Source organism: Doryrhamphus excisus, linkage group LG10, assembly GCF_037039965.1.
Source record: "Doryrhamphus excisus strain RoL-2023G ecotype Guam linkage group LG10, RoL_Dexc_Guam_v1.1, whole genome shotgun sequence".
Classification (NCBI taxonomy): Eukaryota; Metazoa; Chordata; class Actinopteri; order Syngnathiformes; family Syngnathidae; genus Doryrhamphus; species Doryrhamphus excisus.
Window position 1 is genome coordinate 13752334 of NC_136366.1, and position 11348 is coordinate 13763681.

The window sequence follows — 11348 nt, forward strand, 5'->3', positions numbered from 1 at the left end:
CTTGCGGCACATCCTGCTCTCAGTCACACACATGAAGCGTGTTCATTATCATCCCTGTGCATGTTTGTGGTTTCTGACTTCTCGGCTGAAGATTTTGGCAGCTGGGTGCATTTTGGAGGATTTGTTACCTGGGGGAAGGTGTCACACCAGCGGGGGCTCCACTGGCAAATCTCTGCCAATGAGGCATTAAGGTCAAGTTGCAGACAAATAGACATCCTGCTCTGTATGTATCTAATCACATTTGAAGGGTGTATCAATAATTGACAGGAAGAACAATTTCCTATACAATCATATCTGTGAATTTATTCCAGCCGAGCTGCAAATGCATGCGATTTATGAGTCATTTTTCTAAATACCCTTCCACCAAGGCTTAAATGAGGCTAAAGTCCGCATATTTAAACAAATGAAGTTTTAATTGCATTACAATATGCAACAACATGAAGAAATACTTTCTCCTCCCTTGGGTTCCCCTCTGCTCCTCCCTCCGCATCTTCCTCTCAGGAGCAGCACTGATATAATGGCCCAGAATAAGCAATGCTGTGCTAATATATTTATATTTCTCAGCAGCTGGGTGATTCCTGCTCACTTTATGTGTCCTCGAGGCCGCGTCGGGCCTCGGCAGAGCCATAGCTCCTTTATGTAACACCCAAGAGAATGTGCCCCCCGTGCAGGTACATGTATGGGAGAAACAAACACCATCAGTAACCTGTCTACGGTACCGAGCTACTGGGCCCACTTTCACCCCTCCTCCAATACGTCCCCTCTTTTCTCTTCTCCCTCTCTCGCTGCACCCGTAACCTAATCATCGACGGTCCCCATTCCTGTGATTTATAGCTCCTTGTGTTGCTGAAAACCAATAGATCAGGTTTGGGGGGGGGGGCGAGAGAAAAACCCATCTATGATGAAGTACTCCGTGCTGCACAGAGAAAGCAATAGCATCATCAGGTGCTCACAGTCGGCATCCCGCAATCATTCTGTGCACATTTCTCTTTTTTTTTTCTTTACTTAGGATCTCTGCAAAGTCCTCCTATTATCCTTTATGACTCCTCCTTGGTTAAAGCAATTTGACATTTCAACTACTGATGAAGTATCATGCTCATGGATACTTCATCAGGGGTCATGGAGTGAACCTGAGCCATGCCATGACTTGTTCTTCTGCCCTCAGTGTTGTCCCATAAACAAGGACATAGTCTACAAGCCTTGGTATTTCATTAGTAATGACCGTTGTTGGTCTTCATCCTCCACTTCCGACTTGTTTGTGTATGTGGATTCTGTCTGTAAGGCCATTTGGATGGATAGATGAATCCACACTGATATGGGAGGAAATGTTTGGTTTTTGGCGGCACGGTGGACGAGTGGTTAGCACGCAGACCTCACAGCTAGGAGACCAGGGTTCAATTCCACCCTCTGCCATCTCTGTGTGGAGTTTGCATGTTCTCCCCGTGCATGCGTGGGTTTTCTCCGGGGACTCCGGTTTCCTCCCACATTCCAAAAACATGCTAGGTTAATTGGCGACTCCAAATTGTCCAGGAAAAAGCGGTAGAAAATGAATGAATGAATGTTTGGTTTTTGCCATTTTTCAGTTGTGTTGAATCAACCGATGAAGGTGGAGAAGGTTTTCAACTGTCAAGAGGTCACCTGTAAAAATGGAGTGTAGGAGGCATCACCCACCTCAGGGACCAGAAAAGTGTTGTTGAAACAACAATTGTTGACAACAAAATAAAGCAGACCTCCCAGCAAAGTCTATTTTTGGTCCTTGCCGGGACCCACAATGAACCCCCCCACAGTGTTGGAGATTTTCCCCACACAAAGTGTTGTTGACGCCAATTGGAACAATGGGGAATTGACCTGAAAAAGAATTTGAAAATTCATTATCCCGTTTTTGCAATGTTGTAGGTCCTCCAATAAAAGTGTAGGAGGTTTTCCTGACCTCACACACTAACAATTTGCCACTAAAGCGACATGTGAAAAAAAAAATCTGGCGCTGAAAAAATTCAGAAAATTGACCTCTTAGTAAAATGGTCCATGGTAGCATGATTGATTTCATCTACTTCTCAGACTAGAAAACTGCTGCTGAAGTGACCTGTAAAAAAACCTCTGAATATCAACCTTCCAGAAAAGTGGCCTGCCTATTGTACAGTTTTTGGTTTCTGCTGGTTTTTCCCTCACCACCTGAAGCAGAAAACTGACTTGGGTACTGATGCTAAGCTGATGCTAAGAGTAGTGGTGTGAAAATCTGTTGCTAAACCTCATTCCCTGATGCATTTAGAGTCACACTAGACAATAAGTGAGTGACAGCTCAGGCTTTTATCTCCTCGGCTAGTGTTGTTATATGCTTTTGGTGGACAGGTGAACTCACTTAAGTGTGTCTGTGGTTTGGTGTGTGCAAACAAGAGCAAGCCAATGTCAGGATCAACATGTAGCAAGAAGGATGGATGCATGTGTTGATATGGTAGCAAAACAAACGCGGACTATAATGCTACCACTGCCACGGTTGACAGTTACGACGAACGTCTCACCTTGACCATGTTTGACCATAACATTTTTTGTCCAGAACCACATATTTCAGCCTAGATTGAAGGTGTCGTTTCCGCAGGGTTGCTTTTTTAATCGGTATCCTCTTTGCCGAGTTCCTTTTGACTTCCAAGTATTGGTGGATCAAGAATTTATTTTAAAGACGCTACCAGCTTCATTCAATCATGAGAAGTTTATAGAGCTCTGCCTTGTTAAAATACATTCTGGAACCTTCAGCGTTACTTCTTATCGGATTTAAGTGATGTATTTATGTATATTTGAGCCGTTATGTATAATAAGTAAGAGAAAATCATTCATTCATTTTCGACCGCTTTTTCCTCATGAGGGTCGCGGAGGATGCTGGAGCCTATCCCAGCTGTCTTTGGGCGAGAGGTGGGGTACACCTTGGACTGGTTGCCAGCCAATCACAGGGCACATATAGACAAACAACCATTCACACTCACATTCATACCTATGGACAATTTGGAGTCGCCAATTAACCTAGCATGTTTTTGGAATGTGGGAGGAAACCGGAGTACCCGGAGAAAACCCATGAGAACATGCAAACTCCACACAGAGATGGCCAAGGGTGGAATTGAACCCTGGTCCTCCTAGCTGTTAGGTCTGCGCGCTAACCACTTCCTCCTAGCTGTGAGGTCTGCGCGCTAACCACTCGTCCGCCGTGCCGCCAGAGAAAATCAATAATGAACAAAAATTGTACTTTGCACAATAATGGAATGATGCATAGCTGGCTGGATGGATGTATAGCTTTATAAATTGTATGTATGTATAGATGAACAAGTACGCTATGGCGGTGCATCCTGGGAACCAAAAACATTTCCCCTCCTGGCCACCTGGCCTTTGCATTTTCCAGTGGCCACATGGTGTACATCCTTGGAGAGTAGATTTCATTAAAATCATAGACTGGATTATGTCTTCCAAAACAGACTGACCGTGTCCAATCACTCTGCAGCAGCTTTGAATGAAGAATATTCACCTTATGTTTGGACCGGTGGGTCTGCAAGGTTTACACACACACACACACACACACATGCAGACTGGGCCTCCTGGGGACTGGTACATGGGCCTGACAGGGAACTAAGGGGGGAGAAAAAGAAAGAGAAATGTCTTTTAAATGACATCCCCATTGTGAGCAGGAGCAAGACGATGGTACTTTGCAAAACTGCTAACAATGAGCGCAGTAGAAATCCTTTATCCAACAGGGGCCCGGCAGCATGCTCTCTATTACCATAGTCATTTAAATACAGTAATCTCATTTTCTGCCTCAGCCGAGGGGGCATGCTAAATTTTCTCAGGGAAGGGAGGAGGGAGAAGTATGGTGTCCAAGGCATATAAAATTAGTGACCTTTCTGAGCGTACGTGTGTGTGTGTGTGTCCAACCTGTGTGTACAGCAAATTTATGAAGCATTAAAACTGATTATTATCTATAGTAATCAGATTGGGAAATATGTATATCATATCTCTAACTGTTGCTACAGTCAGTATTTTTCGCTACAAGTTCCTTGGTCATTTTTCGGGAATGGAAAGATTCCCAAATTTGTTCCCAGCATAATGCAGTAACACTCCTTATACATGTAATATATAAACCCTATTAGAAGAAAATGGACCAGTCATATGTAGTATTCTGGTCACTATAGCTGTGATTGGCTGGCGACCAGTCCAGGGTGTACCCTGCCTCTCGCCCGAAGACAGCTGGGATAGGCTCCAGCATACACACCACCCTCGCGAGGATAAGCGGTATCAGCAATATGATTACCTTACCATTACCTTACCTTAATTACCTTACCTGTACTGTATGCAGTAAGCCATTGTCCAACATTGCATAGTGAAAAAACCCACCCATTTTGTGTGGAAGTGGTACATGTTTGGCTTCTTACTTTGGCTGTCTTCCCCACTCAGTTTAGAATAATAAATAAATTGGAGGTTAGCTTGCTGTGCATAATGCTTTCTGCTTCCGTCTCATATGTCACTGCAGTGATCCCGTAGTCAGTGTGTAAAAGTTTGTGCAAAATGTGGTGCAAACAAAGCCAGCTACAGCTACAACATGAAAGAACTTTCCCAATGCTAATGTGTGATTCATTACGTTTTCTAATCGCTTATCATGTCTACTGGAAAGACTATAGGGGTTATTTCATGTCTACAGGGCTCTAATCATTAAAAAAACTAAAATATATTAAAAATGGGCACATTTTAGATTTCATTGAAAATGGGGAGTAATTGTGATTAATTAGGAAACCATGATTAATCTGGGGCGGCATGGCGGTCAAGTGGTTAGCGCGCAGACCTCACAGCTAGGAGACCAGGGATCAATTCCACCCTCGGCCATCTTTGTGTGGAGTTTGCATGTTCTCCCGTGCATGCGTGGGTTTTCTCCGGGTACTCCGGTTTCCTCCCACATTCCAAAAACATGCTAGGTTAATTGGCGACTCCAAATTGTCCATAGGTATGAATGTGAGTGTGAATGGTTGTTTGTTGGCTGGCCACCAGTCCAGGGTGTACCCCGCCTCTCGCTCAAAGACAGCTGGGATAGGCTCCAGCAACCCCGCGACCCTCATGAGGAAAAGCGGTAGAAAATGAATGAATGAATGAATGAATGATTAATCTGATTAAACATTTTAGTCGTAACTTTTACACTTTCTGCAATTTTCTTGCTGCAACAAAGCCATGACTCTAAACGTCATCATTATTTTCAATGTAGTTGGCTGTGCTGCAGAAGTGTGTGTGTGTGTGTGTGTGTGTGTGTGGTGATGGGCTCCGTAACTCCAGCTGCCTTTGGGTATCATATCAGATCACACACAACAAAAGAGGAGCAAGGGAGAAAAAGCTGTTTCCAGCCAAGCTGTTCTCATTCTTCTCCGCTTCCGGTCCAGTGGAAGAGTTGATGAAGTTTAAATGAAGCAGAATTAGGAGATCAAGCGTCCACAGGAGCTGGTGTTGATGCTATCCGGTCGGACCCCCCACCCTCCGTACCTCCTTGCACCCGAGGGATCGAACCAGGGAGGGACAACTGACCTGGATGAAATCGAGAGAAAGAAAACCACACAGGGAAAAAAAGAGCATATCGGCGAGCAGGAGAATGGGGGTGTGTGCAGAATAAGATGAAGTATCTCCTAAATGTGATAATCTCCAATCACCTCTAACATCAATTCAGTCAAGGCCCGGGTTAATGAGCTCACAGCCCGATCAAGCGTTATGCGCAGACACCCCCGCTATTCCTCCCTTTCTTTGGCTCACACGCCGCTCTCATCATTATTGTTGTTCTTTTGATTTAATCCCTTTTACTTCAGCTGATTTGAGCAGGAGGGGAAAGAAGGGACGGATGGGAGGGAAAAGCCTATTACCCAAGCTCCTCTGCTCTGAACTATCTAAATGCTAACGATGTGAGCCGGCGAGCCTAGGGAGGTGGGTGTGGAAAACGATGATGCGGAAGACACAGAAGGGGGAAATGGAATGCATGGGAGGACGTGATGCAGCAGAGTTTGGTTATTTTTGAAAGCGTCTCGCATGCGGCATTCTTAGGGTTGACCCCCCCCGGTCATCAGGGTCAAAGCACCTGGTCTTGGTGCTTTATTTCCACCTGGGCAGCTTGATCCATGTATTGATTAAAGCCAGAATGGGGCACGTCGGCCTGTTGAACAGAATTACATGTTGTTGTTGGGTTGATTCGCTTGGACTCGTGTACTTGCTCGGAAAAGCTGCGGGTCACCTTGAAAGGAAGGGGCTGCAGTTTTGTTGTGGAGTTGTTGCGTCTATACCGTGCGGTCCCAACAACTACCTACAGCGGAAATGATCTTTTAGTGCCATTGTGGTGTTTCATTTCGCTTTTGTGAACTTAGTCGATTGGAGCGGCAGGTAGCGAGACACCTGCTCGTCACAAATTAATTGCCTTGCAAGTTCACGGGGGCGCTGGGCTAATTTACATGACGCGGCGTGAGGCGACGTGCCACTCTTTCAACTGCGACAATCATCTGGATTTGTTTTTGGCTGCCTGGTATTGAGCATTTTGCTTCATCTCGGATGCACAAGAACAATGGAGGCATTTGCTCTCACACACACACACACACACACACACACACATTCTGCTTGTTCACATCTGCCTGAGCGGCAAAGTCACTTATTCCGTGCATAACAAGTCTACCCCTCCTTTTTGAAGAATCCCATTTGATTTCATATTGGCCAATGAAACAGTGGAGGGTGAGAGGCAAGTGAACAATCAATCTTTGTAATGTGATCCACGGATTGAGCGTGGTGAGTAAATGTTTGCACAGGCAGCCATCCAAGCCTGCAGTCAAACGAATTCTGCAGAAAAGGGAATCTATCCAGGGCAGGTCCCTCTCTTTATCTCCCTCCTGCCCGACTGCAGCGCGGTATCAAGCACATTATATTCCAGCGCTCTGTGCATTTTTCATATAGGCTTACCTTTTATGTTTTATGTACGCCAGCTCAGGGGAGAACAGCTGTGTGGGCACCGCATCCACTGTAAGTTTAGAGGCAGAAGGAGAACTCATTTCAGCGGGAGAAGTGGAGCAGAATGCCAAATGCGGCGAGCTCGCTACCTGTGAACAAACAGGCCTGCCTGGGCTATTACATTACCATAATACACGGAAACAACACCTTGCACGCTGTTACTGCCGTAATTTGAAAACAGATTGACGGGATTTACAAGTTTGCAGCTTATCTTCGCCGTGACCTCTGCGGCCTCCATCTTGGCTGTGAACTTTTGGAGTAAAATGAAAATATTGGGAGGCTTATTGGTAGTCCGTGCCGATTTCCTTATCATGCAAATAGATAATGCTCTTACATGTTTCACTTGATTCCGTGGAAGTGTACACCAACTAAAATAGATCAAATCCTCACGTGTGATTTTATAATTGACCCTACTTGCTCTCCCATCCAAAGCTGATAACTCCCTAAAGCTGTGACTGTTGGAATATAACAGCTCTTCTATATTGTCATAAAAAAAAATTCAAATGGTGAGGCGCAACCTTGTTTGGGAATAATAATTCGGAAAAAAAACACTGCAGAATGAAAATGAGTGTTTTCTCTTTTTTATCACTGAAAATATGCTTTAATATTAACAAACAGACAGTCATTTTGTACTTGGACATGGCTCATTAAATCCATATACTCTTAATATTATTAATAATATACAATTAATTGCACAGTATATCAAATAATAACAATGAACAGAAGAAAATGGTTATGTTTATTCATTTAACCGCATTGATTATTCATAGAAATGAATTGATGAAAGGGAATAGTGATTACAATATGGCAAAGATCCCCTTCAAAGACATTTGAAATAACTTATTAAAATTAACAATATGAAAGTGGATGTCAAATTTCCACACTTTGTGTTTGAGCAAGATTAGGATTGATCAGAATATTTCTGTCAAGTGTCAACGGACAACTACTCCAAATATGAATGTTTTAAATATTGGTGATACAAAAAAAAATAAGGGGACATATTCTGAAAGTTATACATTTAGAAGATTTATTCAACCTAATTTTCTGGGAAATGGCTTATTTTCATTTGCTATTGTTGACAGGCATGGTTCTAATGCTTTTCAGCATAATTTGAAGGTAATAATGTTTGATGATCAATGAAGCTATAGGGAAGAATTTCCAAGATTTCTAGGAAAATGTCTTTATTTTAAGTGAACCTTGGATACTGTCATCATTGTGACCTGCAGTACCTGAGAGGATCATTTTTTCCTCTTTTTTTTTAGTAAAAGTTAAATATGGGAAATTTACACTAAACTATATCAACAGAAGGGCAAAATATGAGAATTTTCCAGGAAAATGGGAGGGTTGACAAGGACTTTGGTTTGATTCCCCGCTCCGGTTACATTGTTTTCTTCCCACATTCCAAAAAACATGCATGTTAACATGTTAATTGGTGAGTCTGGATTGTATGTAGAAATTGTATAAAATGTATGAATGTGAGTGTGAATGGTTGTTTGTCTATATGTGCCCTGTGATTGGCTGGCGACCAGTCCAGGGTGTACCCCGCCTCTCGCCCGAAGACAGCTGGGATAGGCTCCAGCATGCCTGTGACCCTCGTGAGGATCAGCGGTATAGAAAATGGATGGATGCATCTCATTGGGTCAAAAGTGTGCATTTGTGTGTGTGTGTGTGTTTGTGAATGACAGGAAGAAAAGCTCATTTGGTTTTGGCGCCACCTGCTGGTTTGAATGAATTTGCATTTCCCCTCCACTTTTCTTTTTTTTTTCCTCCAATAAACATCTGCCATTCAAGCCAAAGCGGAATAATTCCACACTTGACAATACAAAACAAGCATGATGTAGCCAGTTATCCAAAAGCCAGCCTAAATAATATGCCAGGGTTAAGACAGCCTTTTTCATTTTATAGTTGACTGAACTCACATACGGATTCTTATTTATTTACTGATGATACTACAATTGTTTGAGGGAATGTGGCGTGTGGTAATGTTTCAAATACAATAACCTCTAATCCATCGTATTGCTTTTAGATATGCAAAGAAGGACAGTCTGACTCCGCAGACTGTACAGTGAAACCAACTGTTTATGTATATATATATATATATATAACTGTGTTGTTGTTTTTTACACAGATGGTGCTACTGCACTTAAATTACTTTAGATCAGTGCAGTCACTGTGGTGCCTGTTGAGCTGTGCAGTTCTGCATGTAGGAAACTTACAGGTACCACCTCAATGACCTCTAGTGGCCACCACGGAGAATTTCCTGTCACCTCTAAAGTTGCTGCTACATTTCACATTTTAGGGTTATTGAGCTCTGTAATGTACTTCAGTGAATTGACACATGCTCTCCAATAATAATAATAAATGTAGCAGATTTCTGCTGTCTTCGGACACTTATCACATTTATTATTATTATGGGCATGCCTGCATCTTATTTATGTCAGGGTTTATTCTAGATATATTATTATTATATGACCAGAATATTGTAGAGCCCAGATCTACAATGTCACTCAGGAGCTAGCACTGTTGCGATATAGATATGTATTGCGATACATACATACATTCATTCATTCATTTTCTACCGCTTATCCTCACGAGGGTCACGGGGGTGATGGAGCCTATCCCAGCTGTCTTCACGCGAGAAGCGAGGTACACCCTAGACTGGTCGCCAGCCAATCACAGGGCACATAGAGACGAAACCATTCATGGGAGGAAACCGGAGTCACCGAAGAAAACCCATGCATGCACAGGGAGAACATGCAAACTCCACACAGAGATGGCCGAGGGTGGAATTGAAGTCGGGGCTCCTAGCTGCGTGGCCTACATGCTAACCACTTTTTCCGCCGTGCAGCCCGTGATCCATACAGTGTTTAATTTTGTTGCTGATGCTTGGCTCAAAAAGTGAGCAAATGTAGTGTATTCCGTCATCTGGAAATCTATATGTCTATAAGCTAGCGGGTTAGTGTCATGTCCAAGAAGTTGCTCCAGTCGTAGTTCTGACGGAATTATTTTTGCCCCTCGGTCCACTGGATTCTCAATAAATCGTGATGCCATCTCCAAGTGACTTACTATTTATATTAATATTGTAGATTTATTCTTCTTTTGCACTGCATAGTACTAGCTCAGCCATGCTTATCCTGGTCCGGGGCAGGCAAAATTGTATACTGCTGGAATGAAGTAGAATGGGAATTTACAAACAAAATGGAGTACTGCAGCAAAGTGGAGACTAAGGAGCTTGTAAGGCCTACTGACACAAGTGTGTTTTTTATGATTTCTACCATTTTATCTATAAACAATAATTGTTAGGGGCTGCACGGTGGACGAGTTGTTAGCACGCAGACCTCACAGCTAGGAGACCCGAGTTCAATTCCACCCTCAGCCATCTCTGTGTGGAGTTTGCATGTTCTCCTCGTGCATGCGTGGGTTTTCTCCGGGTACTGCGGTTTCCTCCCACATTCCAAAAACATGCTAGGCTAATTGGTGACTCTAAATTGTCCATAGGTATGAATGTGAGTGTGAATGGTTGTTTGTCTATATGTGCCCTGTGATTGGCTGGCCACCAGTCCAGGGTGTACCCAGCCTCTAGCCTGAAGACAGCTGAGAGGCTCCAGCACCCCTGCGACCCTTGCGAGGATAAGCGGTAGAAAATGAATGAATGAATGAATGATGGAAAATTGATGTGTGTGCATTTAAAATATCTAAAGCTTATTGATTCATTGTACCATATAGGATTAAAGGCTGCATATTAGACAGCAAGTGTGGCTGCAAATACTTGAACAGATCATATGATTCACTCAATCTAATTGTTTACCAATTAATCTACCACTCTACCCACCCCCCGCAACCCCCCACTCACCCCACCCCATCATAATAAAGCGGATTTGAATGGGATGTAAGTCTGAACCACACAAAAATACATGACTTTGCATGGTCAACCTAACGTTGAATTGTGGTCTTTAATCACCATGTGCAGATATGAATGTTACCTTTCTTCAGTTATTCATTTAAAGTGAAACAAAGAATACATGGCATTGGGAAAAGGGGCGAGTATAGATCTGTACAAGGGAGAGAAAAATCTATAAACTAAAAGGCTACAAGCCAAAAGGCGTGACTGGTGTTTTGAGAGTAGTTTGTTCTGTGTTTTGACTTTCAGGCGTATTTTGGACACCGCCCACCTAAAGCACGCTACAGGTGATTAACAGTGCTGCGTTACATGTTGATTTTATTTGTAATTTTACTACATTTCCTAAACTATCTGAAGTATAGAATTTGTTCCTCTTGTGATCAAGTGAGTTGGGAGAGAGCCATTCTTCGTTCAACACGCTTACGTCATAACACCTGTAAGTCCA